Source organism: Panicum hallii, chromosome 3 (assembly GCF_002211085.1).
Source record: "Panicum hallii strain FIL2 chromosome 3, PHallii_v3.1, whole genome shotgun sequence".
Classification (NCBI taxonomy): domain Eukaryota; kingdom Viridiplantae; phylum Streptophyta; class Magnoliopsida; order Poales; family Poaceae; genus Panicum; species Panicum hallii.
This window is the reverse complement of record NC_038044.1, coordinates 18,682,406-18,690,050: the sequence shown is the minus strand read 5'-3', so window position 1 is coordinate 18,690,050 and position 7,645 is coordinate 18,682,406. Positions and strand designations below refer to the sequence as shown.

The following is a 7,645-nucleotide window of genomic DNA, read 5'->3' as shown; positions in this document are numbered from 1 at the left end:
TGCTCAACTTGTTGGCCTTCTTGGAAGGGATCTCCAGCCCGGTCTGGGAGAGTTGCTGCGCGGCCGCGAGTACTTCTCCCGAAGCATCTGGCACGCAAGCAGTCGAAGCGTACTGGATCGCCTCCTGATTGCAGTCGTACGACTTCTTCAAGTCACCGCGGAGGGTGAGCACTCCACCGAGTCCTGGCATCTTAAGAAGCAGATAGACATAATGCGGCACTGCCATGAACTTGGCAAGCGCTGGTCGACCTAGTATTGCATGGTAAGAAGAGTCAAAAGTAGCCACTTCGAACTTGATGAATTCAGTACGATAATTTTCCCGCGTGCCAAAAGTGACTGGGAGGACCACCGTACCAAGCGGGTGCGCCGCATTACCTGGGACGATGCCGTAGAAAGGGGACTTGCTGGGAACTAGCATATCCTTGAAATCCAGACCCATCTTCTTCAAAGTGCTGACGAAGATGAGATTGAGCCCGCTCCCGCCATCAATCAGGACCTTGGTAAGCTTGACCTCCGCCACCACAGGATCCAGGACCAAGGGAAACTTACCGGGCTCGGAAAAGCTCGTCCACTGGTCATCACGAGAGAACGAGATGGGGACCTCCGACCAATGGAGTGGCCGTGGTACCGCCGGCTCGATGGACAAAATCTCTTGGAGGAGCAGCTTCTGATCCCGCCTGGAACAGAAATCCTCGCACCCCCCCCCCCCCCCGAAGATGACGTTGACCACCTTTGACGCATCCTGAAACTTGGGGTTGCGCCCGTGATCCTCCTGATCATCGTCCTCGGGTTCTTTGTCAGCAGGCTTCTTATTCTTCTTGCCACCACCAGAGTTGCTGAACGTCCTCCGAAGGTGGTAGCAGTCGATGGCGGCGTGGCTGGCGCCCGGGTGCCACGGGCACTTCTTCTGCAGGAGCTTCTCGAACTCCTCCTGAGTTGTCGACTTCTTGCCCCGCGAAGGACGATCGATAGCCGCGATGACATCATCTGGCTTTCGTTTCCGGGGTGGCCCGGAAAAGTCCCGCTGGCCTTTGTCGCTGCGGTTGTCGTTTGGGCGCCGCAGATTGCTATCATGGCGCCGCGGGAACCGCTCCCGCATCTTCTCCTCCTGCTCAGACCAATCATGCATCATATCACGAAGGCCCGCAACAGTTTTCGGCCTGTTCCGCCCGAAGTCTCTGTATATGCTCGGGTCGGTGATGCCGTTGTAGAAAATGTCGATGATGTCCTCCTCCGAAATGTTCGCGATAGTGGCGCGGACATCGAAGAAGCGACGCGTGTAGGACCGCAGGAGCTCGTTGCGTTCTTGCTTGCACTGGGCAAGATCATGTCGAGTACCTGCACGAGCAATCGCTCCCTGGAAATTGTCGATGAAGACCTTCTTAAGTCGTTCCCAGGAGTCGATGGAGTTGCTGCCGAGGCTCTCCAGCCAAGTGAGCGGCGCAGGATCCAAAGCCATCGGGAAGTAGACGACTTTGGTAACGTTTGAGCCCCCTACTACTTCGATAGCCGTGGAGTAACAACGGAGCCACTGCTGAGGAGCCTGCTTGCCGTCGTACTTGGTGATGCCAATGGGTTTGAAACCCTCTGGGTACTTGTAGCTACTGAAGCGTGCAGAGAAAGCAGGAAATCGATCGCTACAGTCAGTACCTTTGTTTTCGACTTCTTCGCGGGTCTTGCACCTGGAAGAAATCACGGTCCGCGCATCGCGGCCTTCATTGATGTGCTGGCGCAGATCCTCCGGAGGAAATCGATGATTGGCTTGTCGTGGCTGACCCCCTTGCGGTGGCTGCTGCCTCCCGCCAGGGGTCTGGCTCCCGCGAGCATTGTCGTTGCTGAGCTGGTGTCGAGGACGGCCGCCAGCCGTTCGGCTGTGAGCCTGGCTCCAGCTCTCACCCACGCTCTCCTCCCTGATGGTGGGCGCCGGGTTGTGCTGATCCAACTGGATCCAGGCCCTCTGTGCATAAAGGAGCGCTTGACGCACTTCCGGATCATGGTTGCGCTCGAGGATGGCCGTTACCCTGGCGATGTTGGCCACCGGAGTCCGGAAACCCCGCTCGCTTACGGCGGCAAACTCAGGGTCGAGCTCGCGATGCATAGATCGCCTTCGCTCGTTGGCCTTCCTCCGCCGGATCGCGCGGGCCCTGTTCCTGGCCCTCCGCGCTTCGCGATCGGCGTCGTTCTCGTCACCGGCATCGGCTGTGATCTCATCCTCAGAGATCGCTTCAAAGTTGACGATGAGGAGGTCCCCATCGCCCTCGCCTTCTTCGGCCATCAGCACCTGGCGGGAGGAAAGCTCATGAGAACTTTCGTTGACTAGTTCAGTCGACCCCTCCGCCCCCGTGGCCAATGGCCTGCCCTCTTGAAAAGGCAAGGGCTCAAGGTGGGCCACGAGTCGACCCTCTGCCTCGAGTAGATTGGGGAGCGTCATGCCCCTCCAGTGCACCACGTGCCCCCCCGACAGAGAGGTGACCACCAGATCACCGGTACCGGAACAACCCGAAGCCCCCCGACACGCGGTGGCTTCAGGCTTTCCGACCTGGAGTAGCAAGTCCGGGTCCTTCTCTAACATGGAGAGGAACCCGGAGGCGTTGGCCTCCTGAAGATCAGTAGCCGATTCGCACAAGCCGAGTTGAGATCGGTTATGCAGATCCCTAGATTGGAACGAGTCCGAACCAGGAGGAATTGCCGCAACACCAGAAGAAGTCGAGGCTGGAGCGGACTCCATCCCAATCTGTGCCGCGGAAGTGTGGAGCGGCAAGTTGTCGAGCCCGTCGACGAACTTGTCGAGGCCGCTGCGAGGATTCGCAGCGACGGTTTTCGGTGTCATGTCGACGAGGAATCGCCGAAAGTTGCCCGCACCATCTGCGATGCAAACCCACGAGCCAAAAACGAACGTCGTGCCCTGAGAGGGATCTGACCTGGCGAAATTGAAAAATGCCATCGAGCTCGCCGGTGGATCTTCGACGCGCTCCCCTACCTGGCGCGCCAGCTGTCGGTGTTTAACCGGCTGCCTACCGAGGGATATGCCCAAGGCGGTAAGTTTTGGATGAGGAGACGCCGAGATCAGGAACTCGAAGGTGCAAGGAACACAAGACTTAGACAGGTTCGGGCCGCACGGAGCGTAACACCCTACGTCCTGTATGGTTTGTATTGCCTTTGATGTAGAATGACCTAATGATCTTCTGTTTTGAGAGGGGTCCCTGACCTCCCTTATATATCCGAGAGGTCGGAGTTACAAAGATGCTAACCAACTCCCGTCAAGGGATCACACCAGAGCATATCTCGAGTAGATCCTCTCCGCGTTGGTTAGCTCTATCTCCTATTCAAACGGGATAAGAGATAAATAAAATGAATAAGAGATTAGACGGGCTTAATCTCTTAAACTTCGTAACGTGCCCAGCCTGGTGGCCCCGGGTCTGACAGAACTTCCCTCATCAAGTGTGGGAGAGGAGAATGAGATTGCGGCCCCGAGTCCCTGGGCAGAGGAGCATACGGTTTGCCCGCATGGTCCGAGTTGGAGGAGGACAAAGGGTCTACGCCCACATCGCCGAACGTGGTCACTGAGACTGGGGGCGAGGAGGCTCAGGGTCAGGCGGACAAGCGTCTTGCCCAAGCGAACGGTCCCCTGGCACAGTAGGCAGCACTGGCAGAAGTCAGGAGCAGGCAATGGTCCCTATCTCTAGTCCGTCTGGCTCAACGAGCGGGTCAAATCGGAGAGTGGGTGTGGCCCGACCCTAGCAAGCCAGGTGAGGCTCAATTTTTCCTACGCGATGAGCGGGAGGTGAAACTTTGGGATCTCTCTGAGCAAAGCAGGTAGTCAGCCTGTGATGAGCTCACCCCCACAGAGTCGGGGCTCGAGGAAGCCCTTCGTAGGGTTATGGTCGCTCGGTGGACCGGTCCGGCGAACTGCTGAGTCTTGCTCAAGTGAGTCTTAACGACCCCTTTCTAGTTTTTGGTGGGTACCTTGACTTGGCGTGTTTGACTTCTTGTTTTGAAGAACTTGGAGAGGATTTCATTGAATAAATCCCGGTTCCTTTGGGAGGAGCACGCTTGGCTTGGGCAGGAAGCGGTGGCACAGCGATGGGTCATGGAGCTGACCCACGAATTAGAGGCAGCTCGGGTATTGGTGCTTCACGAGCATGGCCGCACGACTGCTGCCGAGCAAGAACTTGCCACGTGCAGGTCAGCTTTGGGCGCGGAGCAGGCGGCGCTGGAAGCGGAGCGGGTGGTCCGAGCTTTTGCTGAAGGGCAGCCTCAGTCCAGGGGACAACGTATCGCCGAGTTGGAGGTGACGCTGTCCCAGAGGGAAGAGGGCTCAAGATTATGGAGGCGGCCGCGACCGTTGAGTGGTTCTTCCCATCCCTTCGGTTCTATTTTGCGTTCTGTGGCCTCTGACCTTTGCTTTGTTTATGTTCAGAGCTGGAAACGAGGAACGGTATCCTGAAGAGCGCACTGCAGAGGTTGGAAGATGCTTGCCGTGCCGCCGAATCTGAGCTAGCCAGCGCCAAAGAATCGATGGCACGGAACACGCAGGCGTTGGCAGATTCCTTGGAGAGGAACGGGGTCCTCGAAGAAGAGCTCAGCTAGTTATGAGGCGCAGCGTGATCGGTGGTCACAGAGGTGCTCAGGCCTCGTCCATGATCAAGCGCGCTTGTCGCCGACCTCTCACAGATCTCGGGTGAGGTGGCGGGGCTCATCGCCGATAGAGTCTTCCATGGCACCTCGAGGGTGTTGACATTGGTAGTGTTGCACTACCCGACTCTGGACTTTGGGGCAGTCAGGAGGGGCTACACCGCTGGGTGGTCCGCTGGCCAGCTTGGTGAACTCGGACAGAGCATGGAGCTGGTCGCGATGGCGATAGCGGAGACGACCACCGTGGAGTTGGTGAAGGAGGCTCAACGTGTGGAGAGGGAAGCGACTCGGGGCGGAGGTGGCGTCCAGTCTACAGAAGCCGGGTCAAAGTCTGCCCTAGTTGAGCCGGCTCGTGATCAAGGAAATCCTCCAGTCGGCCCTGCAATGCAGCTCCTCTCGTCCGCATCGTCGGCCAACGCGGACGAGGTGTTGCAGTAGAAAGTTTTATGATTAGCTTTTGTTTTAAAAACTTGGTGCAGGAGGCTTAAAGGAGCCCCCGAGTGAACATCCTTAAATGTTTGCAGTTACTTTAGCTGATGTTTGTTTTAACAATGTTTGGGAAGTGTGTCCCGCCCGTATCCTGTTATTTCCTAGAATGATTTTTGGCCTTCGCACTTTCCCCTTCGAACCTGGTCGCTAACCGTAGGCTGCAGCATGTAGCTTGGGGCTGGCCCGAGTGGCGTCAGCTCCTAGATCGTCGTATGTTGTGACGAGAGCTCGGTAAATTAGGTGGCCCAACAGAAATCACTTAGGTAGCGCTGGAGGAATGAGTCGCCCTTTTGTTCGGGCGAAAGGAGGTTGCCTTTCTATATGTGAGTTTTAGAAGGAAAGAGGGCGTAACGGTGCATGTAGTGGTGTAACCCCATGGGGCCCCCAAGCGACCCGGGCCAAGAGTGCTCCAACTGGGGCGCTGTAGGAGTCGTCGTTTGAACAAAAGAGTATGAAAGGTCTGAATTTAGGGAAAGAAGCGATGTAACTGCTCAATGTTCCAAGTGTTGGTGAGGATGTTGCCGTCGCTGTCCTTCAGTTGATAGGTTCATGGTCGGACCACCTCCGCGACCGTGTACGGTCCTTCCTAGGGTGGAGTGAGCTTGTGCTTGTCCTTGGTCGACTGCGCTCTCATCAGCACCAAGTCGCCGACTTTGAGGGTTCTTCCCCGGATCTTCCTCTCGTGGTACCTGCGAAGGGTCTGTCGGTAGCTTGCTGAGCGGACCAGGTCCGTTTCCCGGGCCTCATCCAACAAGTCAACCGCGTCTTGCTGAGCCTCCACGGCTTGGTCGGGGTCAAAGGCTTTGATCCTTGGAGCACCATGGTCTTAGTTGGAGGGTAGCACGACTTCCACCCCGTAAGTTAGGAAGAATGGGGTGAACCCTGTGGACCAATTGGGAGTTGTCCTCAGGCTCCAGAGGACGGCTGGGAGCTCCTGGACCCACCGGCCAGCAAACTTGTTGAGCTGGTCGAAGATGCGAGGCTTGAGTCCCTGGAGGACCGTGCCATTCGCCCTTTCTAGCTGCCCATTAGTGCGAGGGTGTCCGACTGACGCCTAGTCGATCTTGATCGCATACCCGTCATCAAAATCCAAGAACTTCTTGCCCATGAAGTTGGTCCCATTGTCCATGATGATGGTGTTGGGCACACCAAACTGGTAGATGATGTCAAGAAAAAACTTGACAGTTTCTTGGGAGCTGGGCTTGATGATCGGTTTTGCCTCAATCCATATGGTGAACTTGTCCACCGCGACGAGCAAGTGGGTGAAGCCGCCAGGAGCCTTCTTGAGAGGCCCGACCATGTCGAGACCCCAGACCGCGAACGGCCATATGAGGGGGGTGGTCTGAAGCGCCTTTGCTGGCAGGTGGGTCTGCTAGGCGTAGAATTGGCACCTCTTGCATGTGCTGATGACTTCTTCCGCGTCGCGCAGTGCAGCCGGCCAGTAAAAATCCTAGTGAAAGGCCTTGATGACCAGCGATTGCGAGGCTGCATGGTGCCCACATATGCCAGTGTGGATCTCCAAGAGGAGTTCCTTGCCTTGTTGGGTCGGGATGCCTTTCATGAGCATTCCTATAGGCAACGGGCTCCACTTGTATTGCTTGCCATCGATGGTGATGAATGTCTTGGCGCGGCGGGCGATCCTTCATGCCTCGATTCTGTCGGGAGGGAGGACCTCGTCGAGGAGGTAGGCCAAAAGAGGCACCCTCCAGTCAGGGTCGGCCGTGGAAGTCGCGACCTCCATCGCAAGGCAGTTGGGGCCCCCGAGCGCTTGGTCGGGGGTAGTCTGTTCGGGGGAGACCTGGCTGGGGCCCACGAGTACCGGGTCGGACGGCCCTGGAGGTGGATCCGGCTTAATACAGATCGAGGGTGCGTGGAGGTCGTGGACGAAGACCCCACTGGGGGTGGGATCCCACTGGGCTGCCATCTTAGCGAGTGCATCAGCATCATTATTGTCCTTTCGAGGGACATGATGCAACTCGATTCCTCGAAGCTTGTCCTCCAGTTTGCGCACCTCCAGGCAGTACACGTTCATGAGGGAGCTCTCACAGTTGGACTCCTTCATGACTTGGTCCACTACCAGCTTAGAGTCACCGTAGGCGTAGAGCCGAGTGGCCCCGAGCTCGATAGCAATGCGGATGCCATTGATGAGGCCCTCGTATTCAGCGATGTTGTTTGAAGCTGGGAAGTGGAGGCGGAGCCTGTTCCCCTCGGACGAGATCAGCACCATGCCGGACCCCGCACCGGGTCCCATGACCGACCCATCGAAGTACAGGGTCCAGTACTCGTGGGTGATGTCCGAAGTCGGCCAGGGCCTGCGACTTGATGGCGGTGCGGGGGGCGTACTCGATATCATAGCCCATGAGCTCGAGTGCCCATTTGGAGATGCGTCCCGTAGCATCGCGGCTATGGACAACCTCGCCGAGTGGAAACGAGGTGACGACGGTAACCTCGTGGTTGGTGAGGTAATGCTGCAGCTTCTTAGTTGCCATGAGCACGGCATATAAGAGCTTCTGCACCTGCG

The 7,645-nt window shown here is 57.2% G+C and overlaps 1 pseudogene; it reads right to left on the bottom strand.

Annotated features, from left to right (window-relative positions):
- Nucleotides 1-5,710: 5,710 nt before the first annotated feature.
- On the bottom strand, nt 5,711-7,351 carry LOC112885312 (annotated as a pseudogene).
- Between the last annotated feature and the right edge of the window lie 294 nt (nt 7,352-7,645).